This window comes from Lissotriton helveticus, chromosome 6 (genome assembly GCF_964261635.1).
Source record: "Lissotriton helveticus chromosome 6, aLisHel1.1, whole genome shotgun sequence".
Taxonomy (NCBI): domain Eukaryota; kingdom Metazoa; phylum Chordata; class Amphibia; order Caudata; family Salamandridae; genus Lissotriton; species Lissotriton helveticus.
Genome location: NC_136067.1, coordinates 1,590,981,654 through 1,590,997,755, shown reverse-complemented (window position 1 = coordinate 1,590,997,755; position 16,102 = coordinate 1,590,981,654).

The following is a 16,102-nucleotide window of genomic DNA, read 5'->3' as shown; positions in this document are numbered from 1 at the left end:
GCTGTCAGGCCGCTACAGAAGAAATCAATACCTGACCCCTCGACATTATCCAACTTGGCCCCATTTCCCTCCTCCCCGTAGTCTGTAAAATCACTGAATCCCTTGTAAATAAACAACTGATGGCACACATGGAAAGTAATAATATATTACATCCATGTCAAGCTGGTTTCAGGGCTCACCATTCTACGGAGTCAACTTTACTATCATCAGCTGAAACCATTCGTGCTGCCCTGGATCAGGGCAAAATGGCTGTCCTGATCCTATTAGACCTATCTGCTGCCTTCGACACGGTGTCCCATCCTATCCTTTTACATCGCCTGACTAATGCTGGCATAGCAGGAACTGTGTTCGAATGGCTTAAGAACTATCTGGAGCAGAGGCGGCAGGTTGTCATGCTAGGCAATTTTCATTCTGAGGAAAAGTTCCTGACCTCTGGGGTGCCACAGGGCTCAAGCTTGAGCCCAACCCTATTTAACCTTTATATGCTACCCCTGTTGGAACTTATTTCCACATTTAACATCAGTACAATTGCCTATGCTGATGACACCCAACTAGTGCTGACCCTTGATAAGAACCAAACTAATGCCGAACAAACGCTGAAAGAGTGTCTATCAGCAACATTTGAGTGGATGACTCAAAATCACTTAAAATGTAATTCAGCAAAAACGGAGATCGTCCCTTTTGGCCTCAATAACTGTTTCTCACCACAGGACTGGTGGCCGGAAATGGTGGAAGCCCCTCCCAAGACAATTAATGCTGTTCGTAACTTGGGTATCAAGTACGACAACACTCTGTCTTTCAATCTACAAGCCAAAGAAGTAGCAGGGGCTTGTTTTAGAACTATTAAAAGCCTTAGGAAATTCTTCGATTTTCTCCCTTTGAGCGCCAGGCGGACAGTGGCTGTAGCGCTCATAACTTCCAGACTGGACTATTGTAACAGTCTGTATGCAGGGCTGAATAAATCAGCCCTGCACAGACTGCAAATGGTCCAGCATGCAGCCGCCAGGCTTGTCCTGAAACTGCCCAGAAAGTCCTCGGCATCGGCAGCACTGGATGCACTGCATTGGCTTCCGGTGCATAAGCGCATTCTTTTTAAGGTACTTACCACCACTTACAGAGCCTACCACCAACAAGGCCCGCTGTACCTGAGGAAGTATTTTAAACCCTACCAGCCGAAACGAACCCTTAGGTCATCCACAACTAATCTGCTTCACGTCCCCAGATTTAGGCTAACGACCAAGGGAGGGAAATCCCTGGCAGTCATCGGGTCGAAAGCCTGGAATCACCTTCCCTTGTCCCTGCGTCAAAGTACAACTGAACTCAGCTTTAGGAAAGCCTTAAAAACCTGGATCTACCCTCTGTCAGAATCAGGTTATAAAGCGTTGCTATGACCCTCTCCGTGTCTGATTTTTCACCATCATAATCTCTCAGCATATATTTGACAACTAGGAGTTGAAGCGCCAAGATACTCCTTGGAGTGGTAGTGCGCTATGTAAGAACCCAATCACAATCACATCACTTCTCCTCTCCTTTCACAGTGCAAGGCAGAAACATCAGACGCCCCACAGGAGTTGGAGCCAGCATTGTGGAAGGCAAGTACAGCCCTGGAGTACTCTGTTGACAGTCTTCCTTCTCTTCTTTCAGTGTGCCGGACAGAGACATCAGCCGCTCCCCAGGAGGTGGAGCCAGCATTGTGGAAGGCAGGCACAGCCCTATTCAGAGTTCAGGTGCACTCCTCCCTCCCATCAAGATGCAGATCTCTCTATTCACCCCTGGGTGACTCAGCCTGTCTCCTGGAATTCCCCAGCCCTGTCACTCACAGAAACCAGATATAGGAATACACAAACTAGCAGAGGCAGGTTTGAATGGTTAGATAAGCAAAGACCTACTTTCTAAAAGTGGTATTTCCAAACACAGAATATTAAAATAAACTTCACTAAAAGATGTATTTTATTATTCTGAGTTCAGGCATACTAAACTCGAATTTCTACCATGTTTCTACCATGTTCTCTGAGCCTGTTAGGATTATAAAAATGTAACAATTCTAACAGCCCAGTCTGGCCTATGGAGAACAGGTAGCCTTGCAATAGTGAAAAACAGAAATGGCTGTAATTCACTTTTAGGACATGCCACACACATCAGGGCTCGTCCTACCTTATACTTACAATGCACCCTGCCCTTGGGCCTACCATAGGGGTGATTGATATGAAGAAAAGGGAAGTTTTAGGGAGTGGGAAGTGGGTGCACTTGCCCAGTGAGCATGACAGTACCAGACTGCACGCAGGGTCTGCAATGGCAGACCTTGGACACATTTTACAAGGATGCTTCTGTGGGTGGCACAACCAGTGCTGCAAGCCCACCAGCAGCATTTGGATTTACACGCCCTGGGCACACTCAGTGCACGAGACTAGGGTCTGACAAGTAAACCAAATAGTCAAACATGGAACCACTGATTCATACATCAATTTACAATAGGGAGCACTTGCACTGTGGCACTGAATAGCAGTGGCACAGTGCCCAAAGCATCTTAACACCACATGAGGCAACAGCAGAAATGGAAGGGAGACCCACGCCAATGGTGCCAGGTCTAACACGCATTATCCCATCTTCTCCGCAAGCTCCCACGTCTCCTTCAGCCCCACTACTACTGAACTCCACTGGACCGACCATCACTGCATCCACTTCACCTTCCAGAAAACCACCACGCACTACCGCACCCAACTGATCCCCCGCCGTCGCTGGAGCAAAATCACCGAAGAACAGCTAAACAACTAACTCGCCTGAAGCCCACCCGCCGACCCTACCCACCCCGACGCCAGCAACCTCAGGCGTTGGATCGATGACTCCGCCAACACCCTCGCCCCGATCAAGAAATCCTCCAACAGACACACCAACAAGAATGCCAGCTGGTTCTCCACGGACCTCCAGACCTCCAAACAAATATCATCAGATCCGCCAAAAGGACCTCCTTCAAAGACCGCCTCGACAACAACGCACACAATAGCAAAGAGTTATTCAACATCGTGAAGATACTCTCCAACCCCAGCTACAACACCAATGACATCCCACCTTCGCAAGACCTGTGCAACTCCCTGGCCACCTTATTCCATCGTAAGATCACATATATCTACAACAGCTTCGACAACCAGACCACCACGACAGCCAACGACACCTCAAACCCCACGACCACCACGACCACCTGCTCATCTGGACCAACATCGACAACGACACCATCAAAATCATGAACACCGTCCACTCCGGCTCCCTGTCAGACCCATGCCCAAACCACATCTTCAACAAGCCAGCGCCACCCTTGCACCCCATCTCCGCAAGGCCATCAACATCTTCGAGACCGCGACCTTCCTGGAGTGCTGGAAGCACGCCAAGATCAACGCCTTGCTCAAGAAACCCAAGGCAGATCCAAGGGACCTTAAGAACTTCCGTCCCATCTCTCTGCTCCCGTTCCCGGCAAAGGTCATCGAGAAAACCATCAACAAGCAGCTGACCCGCTATCTCGAGGAGAACAACATCCTGGACCCGTCCCAGTCTGGGTTCCGCAGAAACCACAGCACCAAAACTGCCCTCCTCGCCGCCACTGATGACATCAGGGCCCTGCTGGACAACGGCGAAACCGCAGCCCTCATCCTCCTGGACCTATCAGCCGCCTTCGACACGGTCTGCCACCGCACCCTACGCACACACCTCTACAACGCAGGGATCCGAGACAAGGCTCTGGAATGGACCACCTCCTTCCTCTCCAGCAGAACCCAGAGCGTCTGCCTCCCCCCTTTTCATTCCCAAGCCTCTAAGATCATCTGCGTCGTACCCCAAGGATCATACCTAAGCCCGACATTGTTAATCTTCTACATGGCCCCGCTCGCCCACGTCGCCAGACTGCACAACCTCAACATCATCTCCTACGCTGACACACAGCTGATCCTCTCCCTCACCAAGGACCCCTGACCGCCAAGACCAACCTCCACGAAGAAATGGAAGCCATCGCCGAATGGATGAAGAACAGCCATCTGAAGCTGAACTCGGACAAGACGGAGGTCCTCATCCTCGGCTCCAACCCCTCAGCCTGGGATGACTCCTGGTGGCCGACTGCCCTGGGAACAGCACCCATGGCCACCGACCATGCACGCAACCTGGGGTTCATCCTCGACTCAACACTCTCCATGACCAAACAAGTCAACGCTGTCTCATCCTCCTGCTTCAACACCCTCCGCATGCTCCGCAAGATCTACAGGTGGATCCCTACCGACACAAGAAACAAGGTCACCCAGGCCCTCGTCAGCAGCAGGCTGGACTACGGAAACGCCCTCTACGCGGGAGCCCCGGCCAAACTACTGAAACAACTGCAACGCATACAGAATGCCTCGACCCCCCGATCCTCAGCATCCCTCGACACAGCAACATCACACCAACCTGCAGAGACCTACACTGGCTCCCCTTCGACAAGAGGATCACCTTTAAGCTCCTCACCCTCGCACACAAGGAACTCCACGACACCAGACCAGCATACCTCAACAGATGACTCATCTTCTACACCCTGAACCACCAGCTCCGCTCCACCGACCGTGCCCTCGCCACCATCCCCACATCCGAAGAGCGACCTCCGGCAGCAGATCGTTTTCTTACCTCGCCGCCAAGACCTGGAACACCCTCCTCCATCTTCCTACGGCAGACCCAAGACCTACTAACCTTCAGAAGGCTGCTCAAGAACTGACTATTCGAGCAGTACCAGCCCCCCCCTAGCACCTTGAGACCCTCATGTGTGAGTAGTGCGCTCCACAAATTCCTTGATTTATTGATTGATTGATTGATATGTATAGAACTGACAAGCTTTATCTTGAAAGGTGGTTTGAGATCTTCTTTTGTCAATACATTCAGATTTTCAGAGTAGTTGTTTGAGATTCTTGGCTCTGCGGCAACCCATTTGTGGGTAGCTGGCTACATCCTGTTTGATGCATGGGTTGTCCAGGAGCAAGTACCAATGTTGTTTAAGCACTTTTCTGGTTTTGAAACGGCCATTGTGATATCTGGTAATGTAACACGTACTCTTTTATTGTTATTTTGGGATGTTCAAGTGAAATTTCAAAACAACTACTCTGATATCAAACTACAGATTACAGAATGGACCAATAAAATTTGGAACCTTTTAAGGCTCAGAGAGGGGGGCATGTGCCCCCCTCACATTTAATTACAGTATGGCCCAGTGGATGGCATTCCCAGGGGCTCATTTGGGCTTGGGAACAAGGGGCAAGGTAATTAACCCCAGTGGTGAGGTCCCCAGGCCTCTTCTGGTTCGGGATGGGGGGTTACATGCCCCTCCCCGTGTAATGTATTTGGCCTCAGGGGATGGGTTCCCCAGGCCCTTTTAAGGCTTGTGGAGGGAACCCACATCCCCTCCCCTCTAATTAATGTGTGGCCCCAAGGATTGAATCCCCAAGGCTAATTTGCCACATGCCTTCCCCTACTGTTTATGTATGTGGCTCAGGGGAATGTAGCCTCTTAAGGCTCATGGGGAAAATCACGCGCTCCCCTGATAATATAGTTAATGCCCTCACAGGATGGGGTTATCAGGGCCTATAGTGGCTTGGGGAGGGGAGGATTACTCTTTTTGCTTTTCTGCATAAAAAACTGTTTTCAATTTCAACTTACGAACAAAAAGAAAAATATCAATACGAGTTCTGCAATAGTGCAGATTTGCGGTGGGCAAAAGGAAAGTTCCAGCTCAAGTATTGATTGTTCTTCAGAAGTCAGGATATGTGATGTGAAATTAATGATAGTCAATTGGTTCTCAACCATTATAGTTTTTTCGCTTGCCTGGTATTCTACCCACGAGGTTTGCCATCTTTCTTTGTTGTATCCACTTCTTCTTCTAGTTTTCCTATGCCGGAAGTTCCTCCTCTTGCTCTTGGTGGTGGTCCACCTTTTGTGGATTGTAAAAACGATAGTCCTCCATATATTTGCTGATAACAATATGATTTCTATATTTTGACTTGCAAACTGTTTACTAAAATGCCCTCCAGCCCCGAATATTTATATATATATTTTTGTATGCTATGGGACAACTAAGGCACTTTCCAGTTAGGCCCTGTTTTTGTGGGGTCTGTACATCATCAACCTATCTTAGGTTGACATTTTTCACTGACTACTTGAGAATAACTACCATGCCCATTTGATTGTATTTTGTGTTAAGATATATTCGGTTTAAAATGCTTAATTTGATTTTACAATCACTTTCTTAAATTACAAAATTTCATACATATATGGGCAATGAAAATTTGCAACATTGTTAAAATTTCGCTTGCAAGTAGTCTGTTTTCTTGTAACTGTATGAGCCTGCAAAACCCATGCGGCATGCCTGTTTTCTATGTCTACAGTGTGCCTAGCCAGCCATTTCCATTTGTTTTTAAAGGTCATGGGGCACTTTGATTTCAAACAGTTTGGCCGTGAAGAAGTCCGAGTTCGGGTGAAACCCGTTGTCGCAATAAACTTTATTTGCAAACTCAGCTGTGCAGTGCAAGGTTTTCTTGAGGCTGAATGCTTGCCCCGGGGATCTTTGTTTATGGATTTCGGTCACCTGCACACGTACGCTTGCACCAGCCCTGTGAGTTCGGATGAGGCCGGTGTGACTGCAGGATCCCTTTCTAGTATATATATATGCTTTTTGGAGGGATGGTTGCTTCATATATATATATATATATATATATATATGAACAGAAACTCCTGACCGCCAAAAGTAGCGGCTGCAGCAGGCGTAGACCTCACTCCAAGAATAGGTGCTTGTATTTGATCTAGCAAACACCAAAAAGCCACATCACGCACTTCTGTGCCAGCAATCCATTTTATTTCAGCAAAGTGAAAAGAGCTAGTGCGCCCTCCCTGACGCGTTTCGCTCCGCAGGCGGAGCTTGATCACGGCGCCAGTAGGTATATATAGTTAGGATTTTTTCTCTATGGGATTTCTGAAAATTCTATGTCTAATAACTTTGGCGTTTGTGGACGAATTGGCTGAAATTTTCAGGAAAATTGAACATTTTGTTTCTGAGCAGCCCCTGAAAATTTGGGGGGGTTTCGTCAAGGGGGGCCGAGAAAAAAGGGGGGTCCCAAAACACGTTTTTCCCATTAATTTTTCCATAGGGCGGTTGGACTCACTTTTAGCTCGAACGGCTGAATGGATTTACATGAAACTTGGCAAAATTGTAGCTATGGTTTGCCCGACGTGCCTTTGCTATGTCTCAATATATGTGCTCCAGTGGATTTTGAGAAATTAACGTTTAAAAAAATATATATATCTGTAACAGCGCTCCGGTTAGCGCCCCGGTTCGCGTACCTGATACGTAACGGAACTTCGCGAAGCGAAGCTGATTGGTTCTCCGGTGTCTGTCAACATTCTAAACAGTCCGGAGCGGCCGCCATCTTGTCTCTCGGTAGGTTCGAGAGACAAGATGTGGTGAAAAACGAAGGGGGAAATGAAGGAAAGGGGGCAAGGTAAACCCCTCCTGACCCCCTAGGATTGATGAGGGGGATATTAAAGTCCCCCCGCGGGGCAAAAAATAAAAAATTAAAAATTTTCGTGGTAGAGGCGCTTCATGGTACGCGAACCGGGCAGCTAACCGGCAGCGTAACGGGAGTCCGCCATCTTGTGTTTTTGGAGCGTCCGGTTTGCGTACCGGGTAGCGTCCCGGTAAGCGTAACAAGGGGAAAACCAAGAGAAACAGTAAAAAAAAAATTAAGGGAATAGATTTCCAGCAAACTTGGCAAAATTGTAGGGACTGTTTGTTTGATGTGCCTTTGCAAGGCCTCAAGATATGTGCACGTGTGGATTTTGTCTAATTAAGGTTAAAAAAAATATATATATCTGTAAGCGTGCTCCGGCGCGCTTACGTTACGGGTTTTGTTTGCGCTGCAGAGCCGATACGTCACGGTTATGCGACGCGTCATGAGGCGTCTCACGTGGCTACGTGATACGTCACGTAATAAAGAATATATTTTCAGCTATAGATATTAGCTTTTAAAAAACCAATGAAATTCACTGAAAAAACCATAGGTTATAGACCATATATAGTTAGGAATTTGCATTTACAAAACCTTGAAAATTCACTGAAAAAACCATAGGTTAGAGACCATATATAGTTAGCTGGACATTTTATTGACATAAAACCAATGAAATTCCATATATAGTTAGTTGCACTAACTATATATCACGCACCCGCAATCCACTGCTGATGATGTCACATATTACATCATTCATGACATGGTCAGTGACATCACTGATGACATCACTGATGACATCTCAAATGACATCACTGATGAAAAAGTATGGTGTTCTATGTTTAACTGTATAGATGAGGAAATCGAAGTGTGATTGATTCATTACAGGACTGACTAGGTGTGTGAGTAACTCCATGGATGAGTGGCAGTGTTTGAGTGTCTGCATAGGTGTATGAGTGCATATGATAGTGTTGTAATAATGAGTGACTGTATGTATGAGTGAATGAGTGAATGTGTGTGTAGACGTAGGAATCAGTGAGTGCGTATGTAGTAACTGGTATTGGTGTGTCATGATGTCATCAGTGATGTCATTTGAGATGATTGAGTGATGTCACTGACCATGGCATGAATGATGTAATATGTGACATCATCAGCAGTGGATTGTGGGTGCGCCATATATAGTTAGTGCAACTAACTATATATGGAATTTCATTGGTTTTATGTCAATAAAATGTCCAGCTAACTATATATGGTCTCCAACCTATGGTTTTTTCAGTGAATTTTCAAGGTTTTGTAAATGCAAATTCCTAACTATATATGGTCTATAACCTATGGCTTTTTCAGTGAATATATATATATATATATATATATATATATATATATATATATATATATATATACACACACAGGCACCAGTAGGGAGTTATAGTTAGAACTAAGTTTCCATAAGAAGAGCATTTGTTGTTTTGCTTATAACTTTGGCATTGTTTGATGAATCTTCATGAGATTTTCCATACTAATTCTTTGTTCATATCAGCTCCTATGTTGAAAGTATGAGGGTGATTCGTCAAGGGGGGCTGAGAAAAGAGGGGGTTACAAAACGTGTTTTCTCCATGTTAATTTCCATAGGAAACTTTAGACAAGGCTACAGGTCGAACGGAATTACCCCAAATTTGGCAGGGAGAAGGGTCTTGGTCTAGAAAGCACGCGTTTGATTATTTGGTGTAAATCCTTTCAGTAGTTTTGGAGAAATATCGAAATTTACAGATATCGATATTTAGGAATTCTGCCATCTGATTGGCTGAGGCGTTACGAGCACGAGCTTGTTGCTTATTGGCTGCGAGTGCTGCATGCAGTTGCAACTAGGAAGTGTTGGCAGCCATTTTGTGATTCTGTTGAAGCGAGTAAGGGAAAAAAAGGGCAAAAAAAGTAGAAAAGAGGAGGGTAGGAGCGCTGTAACGTCTGTGTGCTGTGCAGGGTGTGCTATACAGGGAGTGTGAAGCAAAGTATTTACCCCTACTGGTGTGAAAGTGCTGTTTTGCCCAGAGTGAGATGGTGCTGAGGTGAGGTGCCGGTACACTCTGGATTAAAGCGTGTGCCTAAACCGTGAGCTGAGTGTTGTAAACTGATGTGCTCTGGGTACTGTAGCATACTGGCCGCTGTAGGATAGCTGTGCAGGTGGTGTTAGTATGTGTTTAGACTATAGCGGGAGTGGGAAGCAAATTGTTTACTGGTACCGGGGATGAAACTGTGAGCCTAAGCCGTGAGCTGATTGCTGTAAAGAGATGTGCTGTGGGCGCTGTAGGATACTGGCCGCTGTAGCATACCTGTGTAAGTAGTGTTAGTATGAGTTTATACTATAGAGGGAGTGGGAAGCAAACTACTCACCTCTACTTTCTGAAGACTCAAAAGCAGGAATAAAGAAATAATCGTGAAGAATATAATGCAGAATGTTGCAATACCACAGAAGAGAAATGGTGAAATCAGGTGTGTCTAAGAAAGTGGCTGTGTGTAATAAAGCGATGGAGTCTGAAAGTTATATAAAAAATGTCTTTATTTAAGTGCCATAAATGGAGCCACTGGTGCAAGAGCTAAGGCATTCAGCTGAGGCAAACTCCAACCGCTTCTGCTGTATTCAAACGTAAGCTCCTGCATCAGGGAACTCCAGGTAGGATACGATTAACACATGTATCCTTTAGGAAAACATACAAACAAAATTGCAAAATGTAATCACAAAACTTCTTAGGTACCCTGGTACTCCTTTTTTGTAACACAAAATTATCAACCGTAGAACAGTCATCAATCTCCTGTACATTAGATTCAATCTGGTGTGTGTCAGAATTGGTAATAGTACTGCCCACATCAGAACTTTGAGGAGGAACACAAAATTACGCTTCTGAGAAGCACATTCGGTACCCTTCTGGTCAATCCAAACATTATTGTCTTCAGCTCTATCAAAAAAATTTCTTGAGCAAAGAGCTAAGGCACCGAGCTGAGGCAAACTCAAAACGCTTCTGTTGTATTCAAACCGAAGCTCCTGCATCAGTGAATTACACATTACATGGTACAGTTCCATGTGACAAACAATAGCTTTTAGACATGAATGACTAAATTCCATAATGAAAATAAAGGTAGGATACAATTACCACACTGTGCCAACCAGTTCCTAAACAATGTTGTGTTTTTTGATCTTGATCGCCAGCTCATGAGCAGAGGTTGAGGGTGAGTAAATTTGTGTGAAAGGGCTTCGTGGATAACAGGCAGGCAGAGAGACACGTGTACAAAGAATAGACATGGTTTCAAAATGGATGTTGGGTTAAGGCTAATTTAGAAAGTAAATAGCGTATTTAAATAGGCCATACATCACCCATCCCTGGTTAGACTAGAGACGTAAGGGGCAATAATTAAAACAGAGTTCAAATGCCTGAGCATACTTAGAAAGTTATCATATGAAAATAGTTCAATTGAAGTGTATTAAAAAAAAATAAAGGAAAAAGTCAAAAAAGTTGGAAAAAATCAATCCAAGAATAACGTGAATTTCTTTCAAGTCTTGGAGATTGCAGTCAGGAAGTTCTTCAGCAGCTTGAGATGCGTAATGTTCCAAGAGTTCATTGTTGGCATTGTGTAAGAAAGCGAAGCGATCCAATTCATATCCTCGAAGGGACAGCAATTTTCCGAATGTTGGAGCGGCAATTTGAATTGGCAGGCAATCTGAGATGTTGTCAAAGGTCGCACGTTGCAGGAGATCTTTCGCGGCTGCGCAGGAATCCCATTCTGCCACGATACCTTTTTGAGTTGCATCCGCCATTTCTCTACTGCCTGAACACTCAAGTTCATGGTTTTCAAGATACTCCATTACCTGCTGGATCTTGGGAGTGATTGTTGGGCTGTTGCCATGGCATAGATCCATTCGCCAGTCGAATGAGCAGGTTTTGCAATAAAAAGATAGTTGCACACAGATTGCATATGTGTAAATAAATGTCATGTTGTAGCTGGCTCCGATAAAAGATCGAGGCAGGCAGCCGAAAAGTTGTTCCAATTTTTGACGGTATTTATGTAGCTTTACGTAGAGGCGTATTCTGTCGGACATGGTAGTTACACAGGGAGTGCAGCCATTTTTTACAGGGAAAAATAGTAGTAGGATGGCCGCAAAGAGAGTGAGAATTATGAGCACTGATCCTGTTATTCCATAGATGATCGAATAAATGAAGTCTGGTATTATACCAAAAACAGTTTGAAAGACTGTGAGAAGACTGGAGGAGACCGTGTTAAAAAAGTGTGCCAGACCTTGAGTGTGAGATGTGTTAAAAATTGTGTAACAATTCACAAAGTGTAATGGGAGGTTTATATTTAAAAGGGACTGTATTTTACTTGAAGTTCGTGCTATCTGCAGTCGATACATTTATTTTGCAGAAGTGAGGGACACCTGTTCTGAACAAAAGCGCTTTCAGTTAGGTTAGTTTAATGAAATCTGTTTTCAAAGTAGGTATTAAAGGTGGATGTATGACGTTACCACGCATACATTTACAACGCCTACCATTACCATGCAATTTTTACATTTACAACGCATTTTTTTACAACGCAATACCTTTACAACGCATACCATTACAACGTAAGTATTGGTAAGTATATAATATTTTTTTTTATGTAATTAATTAAAATTAATATAATTTATTTTAATTTAATATTATTTTTAATTTATTTTTACCCTGTACCCCTCTACCCCAAAACCCAAACCTAGCCCTGAACCCTAAAAATACCCCTTTACCCAAAAACCCAAACCTAGCCCTGAACCCTAAAAATACCCCTTTACTCAAAAACCCAAACCTAGCCCTGAACCCTAAAAATACCCCTTTACCCAAAAACCCAAACCTAGCCCTGAACCCTAAAAATAGCCCTTTACCCAAAAACCCAAACCTAACCCTGAACCCTAAAAATACCCCTTTACCCAAAAACCCAAACCTAACCCTGAACCCTAAAAATACCCCTTTACCCAAAAACCCAAACCTAACCCTGAACCCTAAAAATACCCCTTTACCCAAAAACCCACACCTAACCCTGAACCCTAAAAATACCCCTTTACCCAAAAACCCAAACCTAACCCTGAACCCTAAAAATACCCCTTTACCCAAAAACCCAAACCTACCCCTGAACTCTAAAAATACCCCTTTACCCAAAAACCCAAACCTAGCCCTGAACCCTAAAAATACCCCTTTACCCGAAAACCCAAACCTAGCCCTGAACCCTAAAAATACCCCTTTACCCAAAAACCCAAACCTAACCCTGAACCCTAAAAATACCCCTTTACCCAAAAACCCAAACCTAACCCTGAACCCTAAAAATACCCCTTTACCCAAAAACCCAAACCTAACCCTGAACCCTAAAAATACCCCTTTACCCAAAAACCCAAACCTAATCCTGAACCCTAAAAATACCCCTTTACCCAAAAACCCAAACCTATAACATTTTTACTATAATTATATACTTACCTATACTTACGTTGTAATGGTATGCGTTGTAAAGGTATTGCGTTGTAAAAAAATGCGTTGTAATGGTAGTTCGTTGTAATGGATCCTGCGTTGTAAAAGTTGCGTTGTAAAAGTAGTCCGTTGTAAAAGTTGCGTTGTAACGGTTGTATACCATTGAAGGTCAAGTTGAAGTCTTGGAGTTGTTTTGTGTGGGTGGGAATAGACATTGCCACAGGAAGTTACTCGGTTTGAAACAGTAAAGAAATACAGTATGCCAGCTCACATTCAGTAGGAGTGCATGTTATTGAGAAGCAGATAACTGCAGTTAGAAAGCTGTGTGAATGTTGGTCTGATTGGGGGAGTTGGCATGCTTTTAAGAAAGCACGCAAGATCGGGGGCTGGAAGCTTAGAAACGTCATGCGGTTGGACATTCTTGGATAGTAATGAATAAGCATGGGCGTAAAATCCGTTCCGCTCGCGGAATTTGCGAATTTTTGACAAATTTGTGTTCCGCGAATCGCGCAAATTGGTAAAAAAATTTGCAATTCGCAAGCTTGCGGATTTTTTTGCTTGGTCGCGAGACTGTTTGTCCGCGAGCATGCAAAAACAGACGCGAACACGCAATTGCATAACGCGAGCGTGCAACTAGCCCATGTACGACCGCATGGGTAACCTCGCGGTAGCCGCGCTGCAAAAATCCCACGAACACGCAAAAAGCCCGCCGAACATGCAAAACAAATTTGCTAATTCACAGATTTTGCGGACCGCGAATTCGCTTTTGCGCGAATTTGCGTACCACGAATTCGCAAATTTCGCCCATACTTAGTAATGAATGACTGCCATTGTGGTCGCACTTTTCACCTGTGAGAAAAAGTTCTGTATCCTCTTTAAGACAGCGATATGTAAATGGGACAAACCACTGCTTGTGAATAAACGTGCTACCTTGTATAATCACAAACAACATGACAAACAACATGTACACCTAGCAGACACAACAACACTGCGTTTTGTGGGAACCATGGCTAGCCATGTACACAAACCAAACATGACCTGGCACTTCTGCCACACAATGCAGAATATGGGGAGAGATGGGAACAAAGTATGTGCGAAGGTGGCACATGATTCTCGATTATAAAAGTATACAATGCAAAGTGTTGAGGGGATGTGCTGCACAGACTTGAGTATGCAGAGCACATACATGTACATGTGAACATACACTGATGGTCTATTGAGTGAAGTAGACAGTGGACGCAACCATGATAGTACAGTCAGTAGGGAAGATTATGAAAACATAGCGCGTACGTGCCCTCTCCCCCCAAAATCTTTAGCGTAGTGGGCTGGCTCGGCGTACGCAAGGCTAGCGTAGGGGTATGAATAAAAGGCATGTTTCTGTGGGTGAGGCTTTGTTCAGGAATGGCGAACAGGTCTGTGCAACTAACACTGCCACGAGGTTGACCCATGAGCGATGGTGGTTGCGTGAAAGATGCTCCCAGTCTGCTGGTACTCAGAAACCATCATGCCGCTGCGACGCACATATGCCCCACAGTTCACCTTTTGCTACCGCATTATGTAAAAGAGGGCCCACCACGTGCCGGCGGAAGCTCCTGGGCCGAGGTCTGCGAGGTCGTAAGGTTCCTGAGATCAACACTGGCTACCGCGACACAGGCACACAGCGTCCAGTATGAGACCCAGCAGTGTGGAGTGCTCTGTATACAACTAAGACAGTAGTCCAACAGGTACCATTAGTGGAACGGTGTCTTGATCCCACAATGGACGATGTTAGAACTGCATCTGAGAGTGGAGATGAAGGTACTCCCTTCGACCAGGTGCAACCTACTCTAGGTCCCAACAGTGGAACGGTGTCTTGATCCCACAATGGACGATGTCCAATATTACCTGCTGCCTGGTTTTACACAACTCCCTCCGTTGAGGTGCATCATACTCTGTGCTTCCGTAGCTAACTGCTGCACATGATTATTGTGCTTGGTTGACACCAGTCGGTGCCGTACACTGCGGTACAGCAGGTCCGAACATTGAAACGGGGTCTTGATTCTATGATTGAGGATGTCAGAAGTTAAAGTGTGTGATCATTTTTGTGTACCCCCTCCGATCAGGTGCAACCAACTCCGTGCTTCCGAATACAATGGTGTGTGGCTGTGAGGCGTTAATGACACCTACCTCTGGCCTACACTGCGGTCCGCAGGGCTCACAATTCAGATCGAGTGGTGATTGTTTAATTAGAGAATCCAGTAGTGAAAAAGCTTTTATTGTTCAATTATTTAAAATCATTACAATATACTAACTGTATAAAAATAGTTATTTAAAAAAGAAACATAAGTTGTATTCCCTAGGCTTTTTCCTCCAGTCAATTAAACGTAAAACCTTCATAGAATGTCATGTTCTGACTATGCAGTTTAAAAACAAAATGCATTAAATGTTTTTAAATTGGAGGTGTATCCGCCTCTCTCCTCCGTCCGGACCTACATTTTCTTTTTTTCAGCTCGGCGTTTGCGGACAGTCCCGCACGAATTAGGTCTGTAAATTTCCCCAGCCGTGCTACTGTTTGACTTGCTGTAGACGTAAAACACAAGTCCAAAATTTCGCAGCATCTGTTGCGGCCCTGAGCGCTGCAAATTGGAATGACCAAACGTTGTCTCTCTCTGGCTAACTTTGGGCAGCAACACAACAAGGGATACCAGGATTCCTGGTGGTAGTCACAGAGTCTGCATGCTACTGAATTGTCCGGGCGGGCCCAGCTTGGGTTGAACTCCACTATAGGTAGTGCCAGAAGCCTCATGTGAGTGATCTTTTTTCGAGTATGAACGGAAAGTACTTGTTCAAAGTAGAGCTGTGCTTTACCCACTTTGTAAGAGGCATCCAGTGCGGAGAGATTTGGGTGATGATGCAGACTAGCGATGTCTCTTGCAAATGATATTTGCTTTACCTATCGGTTTACTGCTCTTTTCCATACTGCAGTTGAGATGTTCGTGTTGGCCAGGTTTTGCACCTCTATTTCCAGCAATTGATTGGCTACTGCCAGTTGCGCTTGCCATGGCGATCCGCTTTCTTCGAAGATTGTTTTAATTTGCGCTTTCAAAGCCATTGCTGGTGCACGGAGGGTGCTGATGTAAT